This window comes from Stegodyphus dumicola, chromosome 7 (genome assembly GCF_044657685.1).
Source record: "Stegodyphus dumicola isolate Sdum_Otavi_A_Nest chromosome 7, ASM4465768v1".
Classification (NCBI taxonomy): Eukaryota; Metazoa; Arthropoda; class Arachnida; order Araneae; family Eresidae; genus Stegodyphus; species Stegodyphus dumicola.
This window is the reverse complement of record NC_140774.1, coordinates 8,484,080-8,507,814: the sequence shown is the minus strand read 5'-3', so window position 1 is coordinate 8,507,814 and position 23,735 is coordinate 8,484,080. Positions and strand designations below refer to the sequence as shown.

Below are 23,735 nucleotides of genomic sequence, written 5' to 3'. Positions count from 1 at the left end.
ATACCGAAACTTATGGTTTACATCATAAGTTAGCATCGGATAAATTATTCAAACCTGCGGTTTTGCATTTTCCTCCACCATCACAAGCCTCACCTACGATCTGCTCTACGGAGGAAATGATTTCTAACCTTCTGGATGACATTTTCCCAATGGATGATGCTTCAGCAGATACACATCTTCAAGCTGACATTCGCCGGAATACAACTCCTCCTAATAATACACCAGATCCTGACTTCACGCTTTCAGAAATCTCTTATGTAGTTAATCATCTTCCAAAGAAGAAAGCACCTGGATTGGATGGTGTGGATTATGGCATTATTAAAGTTATTATCCTATCTAATTTATCCTTCTTCCGTGACTTCTTTAACAAGCTTTTCCGCACTGGTACTTTTCCACCTGAATTTAAGGTTGGTCAAGTTATTCTCTTTTTGAAGAAGAACAGGGATGCCCGTCTCTCAACATCTTACCGTCCTATTTGCCTTTTGTCTGCTATGGGCAAGGTGTTTGAACGGCTGATAGTACAACGCCTGAAACATCCTCTTCATAACACCAATTTTCTTTCCGATCGACAGTACGGTTTTCGTGCTGGTAATGCGACATTGCACGCTTTGAAGGATGTTACCGATGCCATATATACGAATAAACTGGCTGGCTACCACACGGCCTTTATCAGTGTCGACTTGAAGTGCGCCTTCGATACCTTGTGGTGGCCGGCCATTATTCAAGCCTTGCAACAAGCCAAGTGCCCTGTTAATCTCTTCCAGACCTTCAGCAATTATTTGTCGAAACGCTCTCTTATTTTTGTCCATAATAATGGTCAAATCGATCGTTTGCAGAATCGAGGTTGTCCACAGGGCTCCTGTGCGGGCCCTGACTTATGGACCCTCACTTTCAATCAAATTCTAGCTGCACAATGGCCTGCACATACATCTACTTATGCCTATGCCGACGATGTCGCTTTTATTGTCCGTGCCAAAACAAGATAAGAGCTTCAACGCCATGCTCAAGAAACGTGCAACCTTTCTTCTACACTATGTCTAAATATAAATCTACAGATTTCTGAAGATAAATCTTTTATACTCCTGATCCCGAAAAAGGGTGGATCTCTGGCACGTCGACCCCGCATCGATATTAATAATAAAAGAATAAAGATTGTTCGTCAGTTAAAATACCTTGGCATCGTCTTTGACGAGAAATTGAACTGGGCTCAACATCTTTTGCACATTAAAAAGAAAACTTATAACATAGCATATAGGCTCCGACAGATGAGTGGTTTTCAGTGGGGGCTTGACCCCCATATACAGAAACTTCTGTACCAAACGGTTATTGTCCCCATTGTGACCTATGGGGCAGCTGTTTGGAGTCAACCAATGCAGGGCCGTAAAGTAAGGTCTCTCCAATCAATCCAACGTTCTTTTCTTCTCAATATATCTAAAGCCTTTCGAACGACTTCAACTAGTGCCCTACAAGTAATAACTGGTCTTCTGCCTCTCCATCTCCGAACGGAACAGGAGGGAGCACGACAACTACTTAAATTGCTAAATCAACAGGTCACCTTCTATGGTGAACATTATTCTCCTGAAGATTATGAACGACCCTACAATCGACTACGTCTTCATCCAGCTACTTATGGACTTGGTGTTCATGTAATATTACGTGAATCTACTCAACTGCCTGATGGTGATTATTACATTTACACTGATGGGTCAAAAATAGAAGATAATACTGGTTGTGCTTTTGCAGTTTTTCACCATGGCACTTTATTGCATCAATGGAAAGCACATCTCCATGGACATAACAGCGTGTTCCAGGGAGATGCCTTTCCCATCGTCAATGCCACTAAATATATTCTGGAACATCAAATATTAAACTGCTGCATTGTAACGGACAGTTAGTCGGTCTTGGCTGCTGCAATGAATCCTGTGCATCCATCAATAATAATTTCGCAACTTCAAGAACTACTTCGATTAGGTGCTCACCTTAATATTCAAATGTTTTGGACACGTGCTCATATGGGCACAGTTGGAAATGAACTTGCTGATGAATTAGCTAAGCAAGCGGCCATGAACGATGATGCTATTAATTCTCCTTTAGCTTGGCCCATATCACATTTTCTTCGGAAACTGCACCTACAGTCAGTTATGCAATGGCAGGTCGTCTGGGATGCAGAGGATACTGGCCGCAGAGCGCATTATCACCTGGGCTATGTTGATGAGACTCGTCTTCTTGCCAATTCACAATTGGTAAGATATGTCACAGGTCACGGGCCTTTTCCCGTATATTTTGCCCGCTTTAACATCACATCAACTGATCAATGTGTTTGTGGCCAGGCGGGTACGCCTGAGCATTATGTATCCTCTTGTGAACTTACACGAGAACTGCATATCCCTTTTCCTGCTCAACATCAGCAGGCTTTTAGTAAGTTTTTAATCAAACAACGGCATCTTGTTCGGAAACTGACTGCCATCATGTCAAAACTTATGCATCTTGGTACCGACTTATGTCAACCTGTCTAATTACTTACTGTTCCTACACCTTCTATATTATATGTCAAATTGTTTCATTTACTGCATTTATCAATTAATTTAGCTGTATTGTTAATATATCCTTTGCATTTTGAATTAGTATGTTGTCATTTATTGCCTAGTGTTGTTTCAATACTGTTAGTAATACGAATTATGCTGCACTATGTAACACAATTTATCTGTGATTTCTATTACTTGCACATATTATTTACTGCATACTGAATTTGCAGTTTCTTCTGTATTGCATTTGTACTCATATTTATAGCATTTGTATTAGTTAAGTACTGGTTCACCATAAATGCATCTGTTCTGTACTGAATTTGTGTTGCATTCATATTTAACAGCATATTATAATTTTTTTGTTGCATTCATATTTGTGTTGCATTTATCTTCAATAATTTGTGTTGAATTTATATTTAATAGCATATTATAATAGCATATTTAATAGCATATAGAATTATATTGAACTCATATTCAAATATTGCATTTGTACTCATATTTATATCATCTGTATTACTTAAGTAATGGTTCATAATATATGCATCTGTTCTGTACTGAATTTGTGTTGCATTCATATTTAATAGTATTTGTATTTCTTATGTGCTGATTTATATAGATTGCATTGTTGCATACTGAATTAGTAATGCATTTGGCGTGTCCTGCCTCATCCTCATATTATATTCTTCATTTTTATAATGTGCTGATTCATCCTGATTGCATATATTATGCACTGACTTTGTATTGTCTATTATATACTGAATCTGTATATATTTCTATTCACAGTATTTGTTATGTGCTGAATTTATTGATAACATTGTTATATACTGTATTTGTACTGCATTTCTAGTGTACTACCCTTATCTTTCTATTTATATTATTCATACTAGATATGTGCTGATTCATCTTGGTTGCATTTATTACATACTGAATTGTATTACCTCTCATATTCTAAATTTGTATCGCATCTGCGCTGAATTTACATTACCTGTTATATATTGCATTTATATGAGTTCATCTTGATTAGATTAATTATGCACTGAATTTGTATCACTTATTATATTTGTATTACTTGTTCTATACTGAATTTATAATGCATTTGTATTTATTTTATTCGTATTTGTTCTGTGCTGTTTTATCTTGTTTGCATTTGTTTACCTGTTATCTATTGAATATTGTCATTTGTAGTGTACTCTTTATATTTATATTATTCGTATTAAGTGCTGATCCATTCTGATTGCATTTATTACGCATTGACTTTGTATTACCTGATTTATACTGACTTTATATATATATATATATTTTGTATTGTATCGGTTATGTGCTGATTAATATTAACTGCATTGCCATATACTGAATTGGTAACGCATTTATAGTGTACTGCCCTTATACTTACTCATATTTCTATTACTCACATGCACTCATATCTTTGATTTGTATTTGTTATGTACCCATGCCATTACTTTATCCTCCCTAATGTACTCTGGCCTATTTAATATATTTAATTTTGATTCAGATTTAGTATTATTGTGGTGTCATAAACTAGTAATAGGCCTATTCTGTCTTATCGTGATGCCCTTAACTTATAACACGCCTTCTGTGTTATGTACTAATTTTCCTGTAACTTGCTTTATCTTGTAATCTAGTAATCTTTACCTCTTATTGTTAACTTTGTACAATCCTTGATATATTATTAATGTACTTTACTCAATTGTATCTCTCTATGCCCTTGTTTGGCCATGTAAATATTTCTTTAACAAATCTGACGCCTGGGCGACGGGGTATGGGTCCCCTATGGGCCTTTGGTTCGTTGAACTGCCTTGGGTGGATCCGGCGTTGGGCTTGGTCTCTCTGTGCGCGGCTCTCGTGTGGCCTCTTTGGCTGCTCTAGATCTTGTGGGGGCGCGGTGCTGAACTGATTCACCCTATGGTAAAGGTACAGTGCTCGCGTCTCCCGTCAATGGAATGGAATGGAATCTCAGCTCAAGGCAGTACGGATTTCGAACGGGATCCTCAACACTGAACGCACTGCACGACATCAAAGAATCAATTTTGCATAACAGACACAACAGCCTCCATACAGCATTGATAAGTATCGACCTTCGGAGCGCTTTCGCTTCTCTATGGTGGCCGGCCATCAAGCATGCACTGCGCAAGGCAAACTATCCATCCAACATCTACCGTACACTGTGCCACTATCTCACAGAACGCCGCTTAATAGTAATCCATAACAGCGGAATCATCCAAAAAGATCAAACAAGAGGCTGCCCACACGGCTCATGTGCCGGACCATATTTATGGAACATCACGTTCAATAACGTCCTTACAACATCATGGCCATCGCACACAAAAGTATTCGCTTATGCCGACGACGCCGCACTTGTGGTCAGCGGGAAAAAAAGAGAAGTATTGCAGACACACCATAACGAAGTCTGCAGACAATTCCAGTCACTATGCAACTCCCAAAAATTGCAAATAGCAGATAAGAAATCAAAAATACTTCTCATTCCTAAAAAAGGAGGCTCTCTGACACGCCGCCCAAGGATCACTATCAACGATCAATGGATACCCATAGTAAGATCCTTGAAGTATCTACCCAGGCAGCATGCATTCGTAAATTGCACGAGAAAAATACGTGCAATTTACGAATGGCCTTTCGTATAAAAAACGTTCAAGTTGAACGTAAAAATATCATAAAAAGTGTCCAGTGGCAATTACTAAATATTTACGTATATTTTTACGTTATACTATACGTAACTTTTACGTAAAATTTAGGTATATTTACGCGAGAGACTACTGTTCATTCGCAACTTTTACGTATAATATACGTAAATTTCAGGGATTTACGTATATCTTTAGTAAAAATTTACGTATATTTATCGCATATACGTAAATCTCAAATTTTTGCTTCACGTATGCGTATATATTTAGTAAAAATTTACGTAAATTTCCCCGATTTTTTACTGTATATAAACGTTTATATTAGGTAAAAATTAAGGTAGATATTCCCCGTATTTTACGGTACAAAAACGTATATATTTGATAGAAATTAACGTACATATTTCCCGTAATTTACGGTACAAAAACGTATATATTTGATAGTAATTGACCTAAATCTTCCCTATGTTTTCTTTGCATATGCGAATGACTGGTAAAAATTTAGTCCGATGTATTCTCCACTTTACTGTGTATAAATGCACATTTTTTGGTAAAAAAATTGCATAAATCTCCAATTACCTTTTCACTGCATTTTTCATAAAATGTACTTATTTTAATCTCATATTTTTTATATGAATCTATGCAAAAACGTTCTGTATGCTATGATTAAAAGGTAAAATAATTTTTATATCAAATTCTTACATATCTGCCTTTTAGTTATGTACAGCAATATGGAATATATATAACTGGAAAATTTAAATGCACTAGTAAATGCAAAAAAAAAAAAAAAAAAAAAAAAAAAATTCTATTAAAAAATTACGCAACACTTAAAGGCTGAAAATGACTTTTAATATTTCATTTCAAAGTGACTACAAAATATGCAATGAATTTAGTAAACATCAATTCTGTGTTTTAAATCAATTAATGCCATCGTTCATTTGCATTTTTGTTTACTAAATTCATTTTATAAATTAAAATTTAGTAAAAAACTGTAGCAAACAGTTGTTTACTAAATAACACTTTAAATAAATTATTTGCTTTTCTGAAGGGCATTTTCTTATGCCATGTAAATGAACGATAGCATTAATTGATTTAAAACATAGAACTCAGGTTTACAAAATTTATTGCATATTTTGTAGTCACTTTGAAATGAAATATTCAAAGTGATTTTCAGCCTTTTAGTGTTATGGAATTTTTGAATAGAAATTAATTTTTTTGCATTTAAATTTTCCAGTTATATATATTCCATATTGCTGTACATACCTAAAAGTTGGATATGTAAAAATTTGATATTAATTTTATCTTTTAATCATAATATGCAGAACATTTTTGCATAGATTTCTATAAAAAATAAGAGATTAAAATAAGCACATTTTACGAAAAATGCAGTAAATAGGTAATTGGAGATTTATGCAAATTTTTTACCAAAAATGTGCACTTATACACAGTAAAGAGGAGAAGACATCGGACTAAATTTTTACCAGAGTCATTCGTATATGCACAGAAAACATAGGGAAGATTTAGGTCAATTATTATCAAATATATAAGTTTTTGTACCGTAAAATACAGGGAATATCTACGTTAATTTCTATCTAAAGTACAATATAGTTAATTAACAAATTCAGTAAACGAATGTAGCACAAAAGAAAACATCATTAGATATTTGAATTAGATTTTTTGATTATTTGAATTTGTTTAGATTATTTGAATGAGTGTGCTAAATTTTAAAATTGTTAAATATAGACCAGGAAATTGTAGAAAACTTACCTTTTCCAATAGTTTACCAAGTTGACTTTGTTATTTTCCTTGGAGATGAATGTTTAATGTCACAAATATTTCATTCATATCTTCAGATAATACACAAATCTATACATATTTATTTATTAAAATTCAGTTTATCCCAAACATGTTAAAGAAAATATTAATTTGCATGCAAGTTAATCGAGTAACTTCTGTTTTAATTACACACATAATTATGATATGTAAAAATTTTACATTTATCAGTCAATCTTGCAATGTATTGTAATCTATTATTATTGTCTTTTTCAGTTTAAAATCTTATATTAGATCAGTACTAAAAGTTCACCTCTACAAAAGAAATGCTTTATTGAGGTATTTTTAAAAAGTTCCCTTTTACAATGTAACTGTTAATTTCATAAATAAGTTCATAAAATTATGCAAATTCAAAATTACCTAAATATGTTCTTTATTTTATCTTATATACCAGATAAAATTTTAAAAAGTTAATTTGTTTAGGAATATTTAAGTTTTTAAATATTTATCTCATGTGACTTTTTCTATAACATCATTATAAATGTACATGTTGATGTGCACATACCAATTATTTTTTTCATCAAATAGCTTTATGGTATTAAATGATTTAAAAAGAGGCAACTAGACAAAAGAAAGCAATTAGAAGTTGGCTAATTTTTCATTAATTTGTTGTCAAATGCTGTGCATTGTAGATTATGCTCATAAGATGACAATGAGTTATTTAAATTATAAAATTATTATGAACATATCCCACATAAATTAACAAGTATAAAATTTCAAGTTGTTTGAAGTATTATGAACTGTAATACTTGCAAAAGAAATACACATGAAATTAATTTAAGAATTAGGTTTATTTTACAGGTATTCGAAAACTGCAATTACTGTTAAACAATAAAAACTAACATTAAATCTGAAGAACATATTTTTTTCAATAATAAAATTCCACATAGACTTCATGCAGCTTCGCCATATTTGTTCTATAGTTCGCTGTCTTTAATATCCTGCTCGATTTTTATAAAAGTGAATTCTTTGTCACCCAATGTTTTGAGAACAGCTCCTAAACAAGAAAAAGAAAAATTTGTAATAATTTCACACTTCAGATGTTTTCAGTTTTTAAAAATTTACATTTCAGTAATTAAAAATTTAATTTTATACTATCACACAGTAAGCTTCAATTATATACCTTACACAATGCCTATAATTTCAAGTAAAAAATACTTAAGATTTGTTTAGAACTGCAAGGTTGAGAAAGTCTTTAGTATTTAAGTACATGAGAAAAAACTTAATTTTGTATTAATTATATTGCATTAGCCTTTTCATTTTACTCCTACATATAGTAAAGAATATTCGCTTTCTTACAGATAACTTTTTCTTAAATAAAGAGTAAGCAGAAAACTAATCACAACACTATACACATATAACAGAATACTTCATAAACATATACATGTCATTAACATACGTATATGCATTAACAGGCTATTTTACACATTTCAATAAACCAGAAACCAATACACAATCAAAAGTATTATCAGTAAATTCCTCCAAAATCAGAGCAAAAATCTTTAATTATGATAACAATGGCATCTCAGTTTGCAATATAAAATATTTCAAGTCTACATTCATGTGCATTATAAGCAAACAGAAAGCTGAATAACAATAAAATTATAAATACCATAAAAAAGTTAAGAGCCACGTAGAATGATAGCAAGACAAAATGAAGTCTTCCTTCAAAAATTAATTTAAATTAAAAAATTTGCCTTCCTGTTTAACATCTCAAAATAGTTACTGCTTACACTAACTAAATTTCCTGTCTTGGCAAAATAAAAATTGTCACTTCCGTTGCAGGAAATATTTGCTGCAAACTTTGTATGCAAATAATCCAGTGAAAAAATTTTAATTGTGGCTTGAATATTTTCTTTATTAAATAAATGAAAAATTCCCACATAATATTAATTTATGATCCACATGAAGCTTTTTACCTCTACCATATCATGCAGCTATTTTAAAATATATACTCTCATATAAAAGCCACAGAATTTTTTTACCAATATTAATATAGTATAAATCATTAATAAATCTTCTAAAAACAGCCCCAAAATTTCTGAATTTGATACCTAAAACATAATTCTACATAACTGTTAATGTATGCATTTGCTTGCACATACTTAAAATGAATTATACACACAAAAACTTAACATATTAACTTTAATAAATTCTTAATTAGCAGGATGACTCAATTAAGGCAAAATATGAAAGAAATCTACCTGATGGAATAGTTGTAAAAGATATATTTAAAAAAAGCTAATATTGTTTACCTTACACATGGCAGAAATTGAGTAAACTATATGCAGCTGGATTATTTATTAGGAATAGAAGTTAGATCAAAGTACCAAAGTCACACTAGGGCTTTAACCATTTGGGTGCAAAGAAGCATCTCAATTTAAAAAAGCTAATAGAATTTTATAACTTTTACAATCTAGTACAAATATTAGACACATAAACAACACTAAATGCCATTATTTACTTGCATATTTTCCTTCTTTGTGTACTTTACTCCTTAATTTTTCAGGATATGATTTAGAAACAGAGTTATGGTAAAAATGTATACTGGTAAAAAAAATATTGCTGAAACTGATAAGTCCTTTGAATTATATACTATAGTGCAGAGGGATGGAATATGTGACTAAATATGATAAATCAGATTATAATAACATTAAACAAATAACATGAAAAACTGAAAAAAGAAATTTTATTTGAAATTATTTTTTAACTCATGGAAAGACAGACAGTATTTCCAACTTATTAAATTCAATTATATTTTACCTTCGTCAAACCAATATTGGTAAGAGAGTTGTATTTAAAATCGGTGCTAAGCTAAAGCTGCTTTCTTGCCTAATTTTATACTATTGAAAATACCGGTAATTGTCAAAGTTATTCGTACTCAGTATGCGTAAGATTATTAATGAGCTGCCAAACCGCAGTTAACCATCTAATATACTACATTCAACGTTATTATTTTTCTTTTTGAATGTCAGGTTTTCGTTATTTCTGCCAATATATCTGTAACAGGACATAAAGATTGAGTTAATGTAGAATAGAAAATTACCTTGCAAGTTAGCACCTTTACCTTAGTGACTTCATTCTCTAGAAAAAACATTTTAAATTATTATACTTAAACAAAAAATTCATATTTGTTACAGCAAAACATCATTAACACAATAAACCAGAGTTGAATGCAAATCTAGTTTAACTCCATTCTTAAAAACTAGTTTATTACTTTCAATTTAATTTAAAAATAATAAAAAATAAGGTATGTATTATGATGACTACCTAGATATCTCGCCTAAACTGGCAATCCTTGTAGGTTATACAGGTTAACCCTAACATAGGTTATAGAGGGCACTAAGATAGAGAGTATTAATCCCACACTAGGGACTCTAATATTTGGTAGGAACAGTTTGAAAAGTGAAACATATTTATAGTGAACCAATGCAAAACAAAAACAATAGTTCTTTAGGGACAAAGCCTCTTTGGACTAATAAATACAAGTAAATTAACAGCTTTTAGCTATTTTTTCTTCTTGTAAAAAATAGACATACAGAAAATTTTTAGAAAATAACAGTACTTTAAGCATGCATTTTCCACATATTTAACACAATAATTCATTCTAGCTCTGTTGCAATACTGGCAAAGGTACTCCTCTGTTATTAGGACGGGATTCAGAAATGTACAATGAAACCTCGAGATACAAGGAAAGTATGAGCAAAATACGAGCATTAATTCCAGTAGCGAGCCAGGCTGTTGGTACGGGTGGCGCCATATCCCCTATCTGGCTCAACTCGGGGAATCCCCTCGACAGATCACTCAGTGTTCTTTTATATACGTGTTTGTGCACTTGTAAGTTAATTGTTTTGACATTTAACGTGAAAATAATTATTTCAAGATGCCTCGCAAGAAGATTGTTGCCTCAGATAGTGCTGCAAAGAAAAATAAGGAGGCCATGGCCGTCGATATCAAGAAAGAAATCATAGATAAACATAAGCATGGTGACGGAATTGGCGAAGACTTGCGGCCTTTCAACATCGAAAATCTATACTATTCTGAAGAAGCAGGAAGAAATTAAGAAACCTGATGTAGCCAAAGGAATTATCGTTTCTTCCAAGCAACATAAAAGAGAACATATTGAGATGCTGTTGTTGGTGTGGATTAATGAGAAGGAGTTAAAATGTTGGTAACAAAGTTAAACTATTGTTATATTATTTACCAGTGTTATTTATTAGGAAAAATTGACTTGATATTAAAATGTTGATATTTTTTGGGGTGTGGAACGGGTTAACGGAATTTCCATTATTTTCAATGGGGAAGCTTGTTTCTAGATACGAGAAATTCGCTATACCAGTTGAATGCTGGAGCGAATTAAACTCGTATCTCGGGGTTCCACTGTAGATATGTAAGCATGTGTATATGCATGTATGCGCATATATGTGTAAAGTATACACATACATACATAAAAAATATATACATGCACACACGAGCACCTACATTTAAAAATGCATGCATATAAACACACATTTCTGAATCTGATCCTGATAACAGAAGAATACCTACATGAATCATAGGATTTACATTAATCAGTTTTATTAGAATTTTTAAATGCAGAGGATTTACATTAATCAGTTTTATTAGAATTTTTAAATGCAGAGGATTTACATTAATCAGTTTTATTAGAATTCTTAAATGAAATCTTCACTATCCGAAAATTCAGTTTCATTTCCAGCTGAAACTGTATCAGGACAATCTCATTTATATTATTTCCCTCTAACAACTGAACATTTTGAAAACCTTTTCTATTCCATGGAAAACTAATGCTACATTAAACATATATTTTCTAAATCTGAAAATTTTATGTTAGCTTAGAAACTGTAATCATTCTTAAAAAAGTTTGATTTATGCAGATGTTAGATCAACAAAATTACTTTCCTGTGAAAAAGTAATATGGCATTGAACAACACGATTTTACACATCAAGATATACTGAGTGAAAATTCCTGAAATGTTTTATTTCTTGGTATCTCTGCAAGAATTGTATAAATAAGACTACCTCCCTTTTAAAAAAAAAAAAAATGTTTAGTAAATACTATGAAGAAAATTGGTTACATTATTTACAGTTCATAATTAATAGAAAATAAATAATTTCTTAGCTTATCAGAATTTATTTTTATCACATTCATAAACAGTACTAATTTAAACAAACATACCATTATGATTTCAATAACTATGAAATAGAAAATCCAAATCTGCATCTTTGATGGTCTAGTAGATTGGACGTCTCGTTTACTACAATTCAGCAGGGTGCTGACTCCCCAGACTGTAATATATATATAATTAATTTACAAGGGAAAAAGCAACAAAGATATAAACAATTTCTTGGTTTTATATAAGCATTTCTGCACATTTACAATTTTAATTTTTTTAACTATCTAGTTATATCAAAATACATGATTTAGTAAAATATAATTCAAATAATTTAAGGTATTTTAGATCAAATACTAATTTTTTCATGCAAGTCTAATAATCAACATAACTATCAAGTTTTGACTTCGAAAATTATGTTTAGAGAAACTTGAAGCTGCAGTAAATAGTAATAAATTTATTCAAAACTGAAAGTAAAGTATTCTTACTTTATTTTCTTTCATTAACTATGGCAGATCTTTTAAAACAACAAAATCAAACAAACAAAAAAGAAATGCATTCATGAAAGGACTTATTTATTATTCATAAAAGGATATATTTCAGTAATTACAAGTGCATAAAAATTCAGTATATATATATAAAAAAAAAAAAAAAATGAACACAGATTTGGAACAAAGTACCTGTGTTTCTATGGCATAAAATTTCCTTTTTTAATAGCACAATATCTTTGAGTTAAAGATTATATATTAAAGCAAATTTATAAAACTAAATTCAAAAATAAGAAATTAAATTATTTTTAGGGAAAACACTAAGCAAATAAAAAATTTTGAATTTCATAAATAAATGAAAGTTACATGCTTTATTTTTTGGCATAAGGTAGATAACATTTCCATAACAGATTTCTGAACAATTTGTCATGTTAATATTGCCTTTCTTTTTCCATTAAAAGCTATTTCCTGCTTAATTACAGTATGCTTTAAGATAAATATTAAAACGTTTGAGTAAAAATAATATAACTATAAAAAGGTGAGACACATACAAACAGAAGTGACACAAACAGTAAGAAACAGACTAGTGCAAATTTTTTTTCAATTTATTGATTTGGTATTCTATGTCATTAACAGTATCAAATCCCGAAAATGAATCATTACGCACGTACACAAAAGAACAACACATGGAAAATCACATTTCCTACACAGACGCTATTTATAAAATTTTATATAGGTGAAGAAAGTACGAGTATTAAACACTGAAAATATAAAATATTCACTTACTTTCAAATAATTAGTAACTTCGATGGATTCAGTCACAAACGCCAATCCACGAACAAACAGTATTCTTTGCGACTTTACCATTCTTTTCGACCGCCATTGCTGAGTGCTGACTTCACAAATATCCCGCCACAACCGGAAGTAGAAAGTGTCTGCTTTGCGATTGGTCAGTGAACAAGAATTGCAACGCTTTTTTTTTTCTTTATAATTAAACATATTAAGAAAGCCTCTAAATTAGCATATGAAATAAACTTACTTTTGCATTATATAAATTTATATTCACAGCATCTCTGTCTTAAGGTAATAATTAAATTTTTCTACGAAAAATAGAAATGTCTGCGTATGCGCATGCTCAGTGTATAATCGTAAATCCGGTTAATTTTTAAAAGTTAGCGTAAAATTAACTATGCAAATTTTGAGTTCATTTAACTGGACCCTTGTACTTATTCTGTAGATCTCCATATTAAGAATGTCTTTAACTGTTTCAGGAAAAATATAAAATATAATATAATTATTTATTTACATTATTTATTAATTTTTTCCTCATATAAAAATTACTAAAATCGCTATATCATTTTTTCCGTACATTAAACAAAATAAAAAAAAAATTAGCCTCATATGATTTTTATAACAAAGATTAAAGGAACTGAAATATATGTAAAATATCAGGATTCAGCTTGCAATTTCGTAGAGTTATTATTATTAAATAAAAAATATTAGTATATCTTTGATTATAATTAATGATCCTTTGGTCTACATTAAACTATTGTTCAAGAAGTTAAACGTTTTCTAGCATCTTCTGCTGTATTTATTATTCTTTTCCTCGACATGAAAGATTTGCTAGTCTTATTCCAATTTAATTGCCCACATTTGCTAAATAAAATAAGGCGAGTATTATACCAAACTCAGTAAGTACACAAATTTAATATACAGCTTATTCCAGTTAAATGGGTAATAGGATTTTCATAAAAGAAATTAAATTGTGTAAATTAATGTAAGTGTTATGAATAAAAATAACAAATTTGATATAAGAAAATAAATAAGTTATTTTGAAGATGTTTGAATTAAGAAAATATAATTTTTTGTAAAAATGCACGTAAAAATTTAGCTCACATGTTAAAATTTATAGAAAAATTTTAGCCTCATATATGAATGCCCATTTTTTCATGTTCGTGGACAAGGAAAACAAAGTGAAATGCCAGAAATACACTAAATATTTTGAATTAATAAACTTCATTTTCAATCTTTTTAGACTTTGTATAATATCCGTAAAAGTGGTGAATGAAATATACCATAAAGGCAGTAGTTTCTTTCAGAACATTCGGATTCGTATAATATGCGTAAAAGTGACGAATAAAATATACCATCACGGCGGTAGTTTTATCAGTACATTCAAATTCGTATAATTTTCGTAAAAATAACGTGTGGAAAATAACGATCAAGAGTCAACAGTAACTTCAGCCTTTTTCATTCGTATAAATTTCGTAAAAGTAACGTGCAAAAAATACCATACCCTTATTTCACCAAAATTATACGTATATTTTTGGAGACGTGCTGCCTGGGTAGGGCTCATATTTGATGAAAAAATGACGTGAATACTCCACATATTAGACATCAAACAGCGTACGACCATCATCGCAAAACAACTACGTTGACATCAAGGCTTTCAATGGGGATTAAACCTCCACATACAAAAGACGCTGTACTTTACAGTAGTTGAGAAAATAGCATCCTACAGCGCAGCGATATGGGCCTACCCCATGCAAGGCAGAAAGATAAGGCACCTATCTACAGTACAAAGACCTTTCGCCCTTAAAATTACTAAAGCTTATCGCACGACATCATCATCCGCATTAAACGCAGTAGCAGGATTGCTTCCTCTACACATACGTATCGAAGAAGAAGCCGCACGGCAGCTCGTCGAACAACTGAAACGTCCAGCAACCTTCGACGACGAGCTTTTTCTACCAGAGGATTTCGAACCACAGGCCACACACCTGCACATTCATCCTAGCACGAAGGGCGGAGGCGTCCGAATCAAGGGTATCACTACGGTATTGGAACAACCGTCAGATATCACAGTGTATACTGACGGCTCTAAAATTGGCAACAAAGTGGGCAGTGACTTCGTTGCTTTGTGTCCACCAATAATAATACACAAATGGCAAGGAGACCTTAGGGACTTTAATAGTGTTTTCCAAAGTGAAGCTATAGCCATGGAACAGGCCATACAATATCTACAACAAAAAAACAAATTAGGGAAGCAACCATTAAGACAGACAGTCTATCCGTTTTACACGCCATTAATAATGCGGAACATTCATCACCCACCATAGCATCCATACAACAAAGATTGCGAGAGAACAATGAACAGTCGTACATGCTGGAATGGACTAAGGCACATGTAGGATATTACGGAAATGAGATGGCAGACAGTCTAGCTAAGGACGCGGCTCTAGGTGGAACTTCAGGTCCAGTTAACATCCCCTGGCCCATATACCACCTCAAAAAATTCTTGAGACTCCACGCTACGTCTAAATGGCAGGAAGAATGGGACCAAGGAGAGACAGGACGCAGAACTTACTATCACCTATCATATGTTGATCCGGGAAGGCTATAAGTAATCCACAGCTCATACGCTACATTACGGGGCATGGTCCCTTCCCGGAGAACTTTGCAAAACACGGCATCAGTGAGACGGATATATGCAGCTGCGGAGAAGTGGGAACTCCAGAACACTATGTCACAACATGTCCACTAACAACTGGACTACATATACCCATCTCGCAGACCAATCGCCAAGCATTCTGTAAATTTCTTATAAAGCAACGTCATTTCATATACACACTAACAAAAGTAATGGATAAACTCTCTGCGCTTGGCACAGATCTGTGTCAAACAGCCTAAAGGTGTGCAGCAGCATACAAACATACTATTCAGGTCGATACAAAACAAGACAGAGTATATTTCGTGCTATTTCTAACATGCACAATTATTAAATGTACATATATTGAGTACACATTGAGTTATTGTGAGTATATTAGTGTATAAATGATCAGTATAAAACCATGTATATATAATAAAAAGTCAACTGTGCTATGTATCTCAGCTAAATGTATAATATATCAGTATTATGTATATTTCAGTATAGTGTATGTAATATATAGTATAATGTGTATAGCAGCATAGTGTATAATGTATCAGTATAGTGCATAATGTATCAGTATAGTGTATAATGTATCAGTATAGTGTATGTAACGTATAGTGTATGCATAATTTACATGCCATAAGTTCTGATGTAAGACATACGAACCATTGCAACACGATATTGCCCTTGGATCACATGTAAATCTTAATATAATTTCCTATATCTAAAATATTCCCATGCACATAATCAAATTAATGTAATGTAATATGCATATTTTAAATGTATTTGTCTTTGTATATGTAAGATTATGTACTGTGTACCTTATTTGTAATACACCATCATACATAATATGTACCGCATCTGTAACATGCTGTATGAATCAAAATATTATCGTATGGCAATGTACTATCTGCCAAGGCTCTTGTATGGCACTCTATTTTAAATCGGTGACTGGTGTCAGGGGTTCATGTGGCCCCTCACCCTTCCCCATACTTATATGTCTTTCTGTATTCTCTAACACCCCATATGTATCATGCAGTGTCATAGAATGTTATGCCATTAGTTTTACGTAATAACATATGGTACTCCAACAAAGTGTAATAAATATCATGATGCTAATATTGGACACATTATTGATTTGTATCTCTTTATGTATTCTCTATCACCCAAAATGTATCATGTAGTATCATATAACGTTATGCCATTAGTTTTATGTAGGAACATGGTATCGTCCATACAATCCTGTTGTCACACAAAGTAATGCGTGGTAATGGAAGTATCCTGTATGTATCATGTGGTATTGTGTAGTATCATTTAGTATTATGTGGTATTATGTTGCATTATTTTATGTAGTATTATGTTGTACTATGATATGTCTATTGTGTATTATGCTAGGTTATACTCTCTTCGGCGTATTTTTATGCAGTAATAAATGCATCATGTCTGTTAAGTAGTTTCAAATAGCAACATAGTGTCAACGGAATCGCCTGTTATTTAGTACATATCATGTACTAAGTTATTCTATGTATGTGGCATCATATAATCATGTAATTATACAGTATAAATGTATTTGTAGAATAATGTAGAATCATGCTGTATTATAGTATCACTAGTATTATCTACCATGTTGCATTATGCCTTCCGTGGTGTCATACAGCACATTACTTTTGGTATCATTCGCATCATATGGTATCAGGCATAATAAGTTATCCTGCATCATGTATATCATTCAAAGTTACTTTTCATATAGCTTTATATCTTTATACCATATATAATGCAGCAATATGTTATATCGTGCAAAATCATTATTATTTTAATTATTGCCATCTCTTAGTCTCTTATATCATGTAATATGTAGTCCTTTTGCAGTATGTAGCCTTTAACCTCTATGTAGTATGTGGTCTGTAGTCCCTATGTAGTATATAGTCATGTCTTCAAGATTCATGTAATATATAGATTTCATGTATCGTGTGGTATGCAACAGTCTAAATGTTATACTTATACAACTAACCAATGTCAGTACCATTGAGTTTCATCCAGTAATATTTCACGTAATATCACATATCATGTATCATTGAATGTCTCATATAATACCATACTGCATATGTATGTCACTTAAAGCACTAATTCTAGCAAAGTACTTATCTGCCATGGCCCTTGTTTGGCATTTTTTTTTAAATTTTAAATTTTAATTTTATCTTAATTCATCTTTTTTTTTATTTATTTATTTCTATTACATGACATTCAAAATATATGCTGGGTCTCGGCGACTGTTCTGGGGATGTCGTGCGGCCTCCTCCCTTCCCCATACCATCTTGGGTTACTTTAGATAAAGGGGGACGCAGTGCTATACCAATTAACCGCTATGGTAGAGAGATGGTGCTCGCGTCCTCCGTCACTAAACTAAACTAGCCGGACCTATACGCAAACTGAAGCCCCACAGTCGGGTTTTAAGAAAGCAGGTACTCCCGAGACCTTGACCCCAAGCCACTGACACAAGGACTAGTGACCAGCCGATTGACACCCATGAGGACGACTAAGGTGCCTCACGTTTAGCTGAAGCAGAGGCCAAAGCAGTGTGTTGGGGACAGTACCTCGCCCCTCAACTACCAGGACCCTCCTTTCCAGCGACACAATTCTCCACGCACGGCAAACACGTGGGCAGTTTTCCCGCCACTCGAAAGCTAGAGATACGGTCTGTTCCAGTCTCTTGTGACGAGCCCCAAACTCCGTAGAGAGAAACCACAAGGGAGAAAGGAAGGGAAAAATGTTCCAGCCAAGAGGAGAGGAGACGGAAAAGAGGATAGATCACTGGGGCTCCAGGATCATGACACCCGTCTCATCAAGAAGATGATCCCCTGAAGGGCTAGGGTTCCTCGGGATTGCCACACCCGTACTCACAAGAGTAAGCCCCCCTGAGGGGACTTTTATTATACCTATTATAACTACTATAATTATATTTAATAGATATGATATCAATCAAAATGTTGATATACTATTTGTACTTTTATATTATGTTATATTATACTATGTACTATTTTGAATATTAACTTTAAAAATAAACCGAAGTGTAGTGGGACTATACCTACATTACTTAGTAAACACTGGGTGTCTTACTACATTTCCACCTGAATTTGAACCTGAACCTGAGATCAAGAATGTCACTATAAAAATTTACCTCTTAATATCATCACACAATTTACAAGTATTCTGAATGCTTGGCTTGAAAATAATTACTTTTCAAGTAAATGGAAGACGGCGAATGTGATTTTACTTCCCAAACCGGGAAAAGATATTACCAAGCCTGATGGGGTCAGACCCATCAGCCTTCTTCCAGGTTTCAGCAAAATTTTTGAACGAATAATACTTAAAAGCATAGAGCCTTATTTTAGTAGGATTCCTCCGGAGCAATTCGGGTTTTAAAAGAAACTTAGCACCACCAAACAACTGGTTAGACTGGCACGGTTCGTCGACAACCTTACTCATGCTAGACGTTTGTTCTTTCGGTGCCGAGTTTTAGTTTTGCGTGGAAGCAGATGCTTAGGAACTTCCAGTCCCTTCTTTACTTTCTTACTATCTTCTTTCGGTGCCGAGTTTTAGTTTTGCGTGGAAGCAGATGCTTAGGAACTTCCAGACCCTTCTTTACTTTCTTACTATCTGAATCCGCAGATTCAGAAATCATCTCATCAAAAGAGCTATTGCTAGGGCTTTTATTTTTATTTATTATTTTCTGACTCACATTTTTGGGTTTGCTCTGAATTACTGTTTCTTTTTTTGTACTATATAGGTTGGGTTTTCTTTTTTCTTGTTGCTTGTGGTCTGTTGAGTTTTGTTTGGTGGCGTCTGCGTGCTTATTGATGTTTGGGTGGACACTGTACGAGATGATTTAACAGTACTGGCGTATGATTTATATGGTCGAAGCTGTGTGCTTTGGACTAATCTTCTGGCATCGGCGTATGGGATGTTTCTGGTAACTTTTGCAGTCTGCACTTCTTTTTCTGATTTCCATTTTAGGCACAGGCGTGAAAATGCTCAACCTTGCAATTTATACACAAAGGCGCAGCGGTACAATTTTCAGAATCGTGGCCAATCTGTGAGCATCGGGCGCATGTGAGGCTGCCACGACAAGACTTCTTAGAATGGCCGAAACGCTGTCATTGGAAGCATCGCATAGGGTTTGGAATATAAGGTCTTACAGGACAATTTAAGTATCCGGCCTTAATATTCTTAGGCAGATCAGGCGTGTTGAAGGTGAGGATCACGTGTTTGGTATCGATCAACTTACCTCCCTTACGCATTTTGATCCGCCTAAACCGGAGACATTTTGGTCAGACAGCTCGGATGCGATCTCTTCTTCAGAAGCATACAGAAGGTCCCATTCCGAGATTACACCACGACAATAATTCAGTGTCTTATTTGCTGTTACTTTGACATTCGCTTGTCCAAGTTTGGTTATCTGAAGTAATGATGCAGACTGAGCTGCGAAACTGTGTCAATAAGCAAGTCTCCAGAGCGCAGAAGCTTTATATTTCTCGGCTCACCAATACAAGACTGTATGTATTTATTTATTACGAAAGGAGACATCTTATGCAGCTCGCCAGAAGGACTAGATATAACAACGAAAGGGGATCACTATTAGGATTATTGGTATTTACATCTGTACGTAGTTTATTAACAGTAGATTTTTCAGAACTATGTTGAACGACTTCGAAATCTTTACTTACGTAAATGTGAGGGTTAGCCATATTGAAAAAGGAAAAGATTCGGGTTTTAAAAGAAACTTAGCACCAGCAAACAACTGGTTAGACTGGCACAGTTCGTCGGCGCCGCCCTACATAATAATCAAAGTGTTACCTTACTCATGCTAGACGTTTGTTCTTTAGGTGCGGAGTTTTAGTTTTGCGTGGAAGCAGACGGCTTCGCCCACCACGAAGCCCAACAAGGGAACACAGATTCCTGATTTAGGGCTAGCCGGACCTATACGCAAACTGAATCCCCACAGTCAGCTTTCCCGTAAGCAGGTACTCTCGAGAACTTATCCCCAAGTCACTGACACAAGGACTAGTGACCAGCAGATTGACACCCGTGAGGTCGACTAAGGTGCCTTCGGTTTGGCCGAAGCAGAGGCCAAAGTAGTGTGTTGAGGACAGTACCTCGCCTCTCAACTACCAGGGTGAGTGAGTGAGTGAGTGACTGATTATGGCGCAAAAACCAGAGATGATTATGACGCGCCAAACACAAGGTTGGATGATTACAATTGATGTCATTAAAATTCAATAAATAAAAACAAGTAGATAAATGTATCAAATCCAGAGGATGAAGTCATATAAACACAAGTTAAAAGCACATATTAAAATTCAAGACACAGTCTTCAAAATAAATTACATTAGGTAATAAAAGCCAATCTCTTTTAAATAATAAAATAAATTACAATTGACCTCTCTTCCGATTAAACGGTCAAGAGGTAAGTCACAGCTATTAAAATATTTCTGGCGAAGACTATTAAAACATGGACACTCAATTAAAATATGACGAACAGATAAACAAACATTATTCAGCTTTGAGAAGATAGTTATGTGTGACTCTAGTGCGACCTATTCTGAGGCGAGTCAAAAGAACGTCCTCCTTACGATTTCCAGGAAAATCCCAATGTTGAATTCTAGGCTTAACGTTTCTCAACTTGTTGTGATGCTGAACATCCCAAATTTGTTGCCATTTTTTCCGCATCTTTCCCTTGATTACACAGCAGATGTCTCTAAAAGGAATAAGGCGAGTGGACGGTTCAACAGCAGATTTTGCCGCGATGTCTGCAAGCTCGTTTCCCTTTATTCCCGTATGCCCGGGAACCCAGCAGTACAGGATTTCATATCCTCGTATTGTTAAATTTCTATGAATTTTGAGAACATCCACTACCAGAGGATTCTGAGTGTTGGGAAAAGCTTCCAAGGATTTAAGAGCACTATACGAGTCTGTATAAACTATGAACTTTTTGTGGCAGAGCTTTGAGATGTAAAAAAGACCGTAATATATTGCGGATAGTTCAGATGTTAGGACTGAGAAAGCATGGTGCAGGCATCTGCTCTCAATGTAATCTTCAAACACAAAAGCCATCCCGACATGATCATTTGACTTTGATCCATCTGTGTATATCGGATGATAACTGCTATATTTGTGCCTGTGCTCAGCGAAAAGTTGTCTGTAAACGATCTCGTTAGTGCTCGCCTTTACGTGATGTTTAAAAACATCAAGAAGCTGGATCCGTGAATTTTCCCAAGGTGGAATTTCAAAATTCTGTACTGCTTGGGGGTACATATCGGAGAGGGAGAGTTCCTCAATGACAGGGCGAACTCTTAAAGGGAAAGTAGGAACACAGGATGGACGTGTTTCAAATAATGTGTTACACTCATTATCAAGTAAGCACAGCTTATTGCGATGTTCAGGTTGAGATAGAGTATTAAAATATTGCAAAAGGGACAATTGCTCACGCCTCAGATAAAGTGATGATTCGTTAGAGTCTACATATAGGCTCTGCACAGGAGAAGTCCTGAAAGCTCCTGAACAAATCCGCAGACCCTGATGGTGAACAGGATCCAGTTTTAACAAAACAGATGACCGAGCGGATCCATAAACAACTGAGCCATAGTCCAGTCTAGAGCGGATAAGCGCTCTGTAAATGCGAAGCATGGAGCAACGCTCTGCACCCCAGGAGGTGTTCGCCAACACTTTTAAAATATTTAGTGTTTTTAGACACTTCTTTCTCAGGTTTAAAACATGAGAAAGGAAAGTCAATTTTCGGTCGAACGTCACTCCTAAAAATTTTACTTCAGGCGCAACTGGAATAATTGTACCATTCAAATATAACTCAGGTTCAGGATGGAGACCACGCTTCCTACAAAAGTGCACGCAGACAGTTTTCTGTTTCGAAAATGTAAATCCCTGTTTGTCTGACCATTCTTGGATCTTATTCAGAGCCATCTGCAATTGCCTCTCTACATATCTCATGTCTGCTCCTCGACAGCTAATCTGCAGATCATCAACATATAGAGATCCCAAGATGGTGGGAGGAAGTTCTTTTAATACAGAGTTTATTTTTAAACTAAACAGGGTTACACTAAGCACACAGCCTTGAGGCACACCCTCTTCCTGTTCAAAAACATCTGATAAAACAGAGCCAATTCTTACTTGAAAAGTTCTAGGGTTCAAGAAATTCTGAATGAAAATTGGTAGGTTGCCGCGCAATCCACTCTCGTGAAGATCGCGAAGTATACCGTATCTCCATGCCTTATCATAAGCTTTCTCAATGTCAAAAAATATTGAGACAAGGTGACTTCTTCTTACAAAAGCTTTTCGAATAGATGTCTCTAAGAGGAGCATATTATCTACGGTAGTCCTCCCCTTTCGAAAACCGCTTTGATAAGGTGATATAATATTATGTTTTTCCAAGAAGTAGAATAGGCGGCTGTTTACCATCTTTTCAAACAGTTTGCAGAGGCAACTCGTAAGGGCAATTGGCCGATAGTTGGAGGGATTCCTTGGATCTTTCCCTGGCTTAGCAATAGGAATGACAACAGCTCTCCTCCATGCACTGGGAAAGGTACGCTCCTTCCACACCCTATCTCAACTACCAGGACCCTCCTTTTCAGCGACATGGGTTTCCACGCACGACAAACCAC

General features: G+C 34.1%; 1 long non-coding RNA gene across 1 annotated transcript; it reads right to left on the bottom strand.

Annotated features, from left to right (window-relative positions):
* Positions 1 to 7,784: 7,784 nt before the first annotated feature.
* Positions 7,785 to 13,555, bottom strand: LOC146996092 (uncharacterized). The gene is made up of 4 exons (XR_015041939.1): positions 13,419 to 13,555; positions 12,210 to 12,319; positions 10,059 to 10,096; positions 7,785 to 8,009 (listed from the first exon to the last, which is right to left on the bottom strand). It is a non-coding gene; the product is annotated as an uncharacterized LOC146996092 (long non-coding RNA).
* Between the last annotated feature and the right edge of the window lie 10,180 nt (positions 13,556 to 23,735).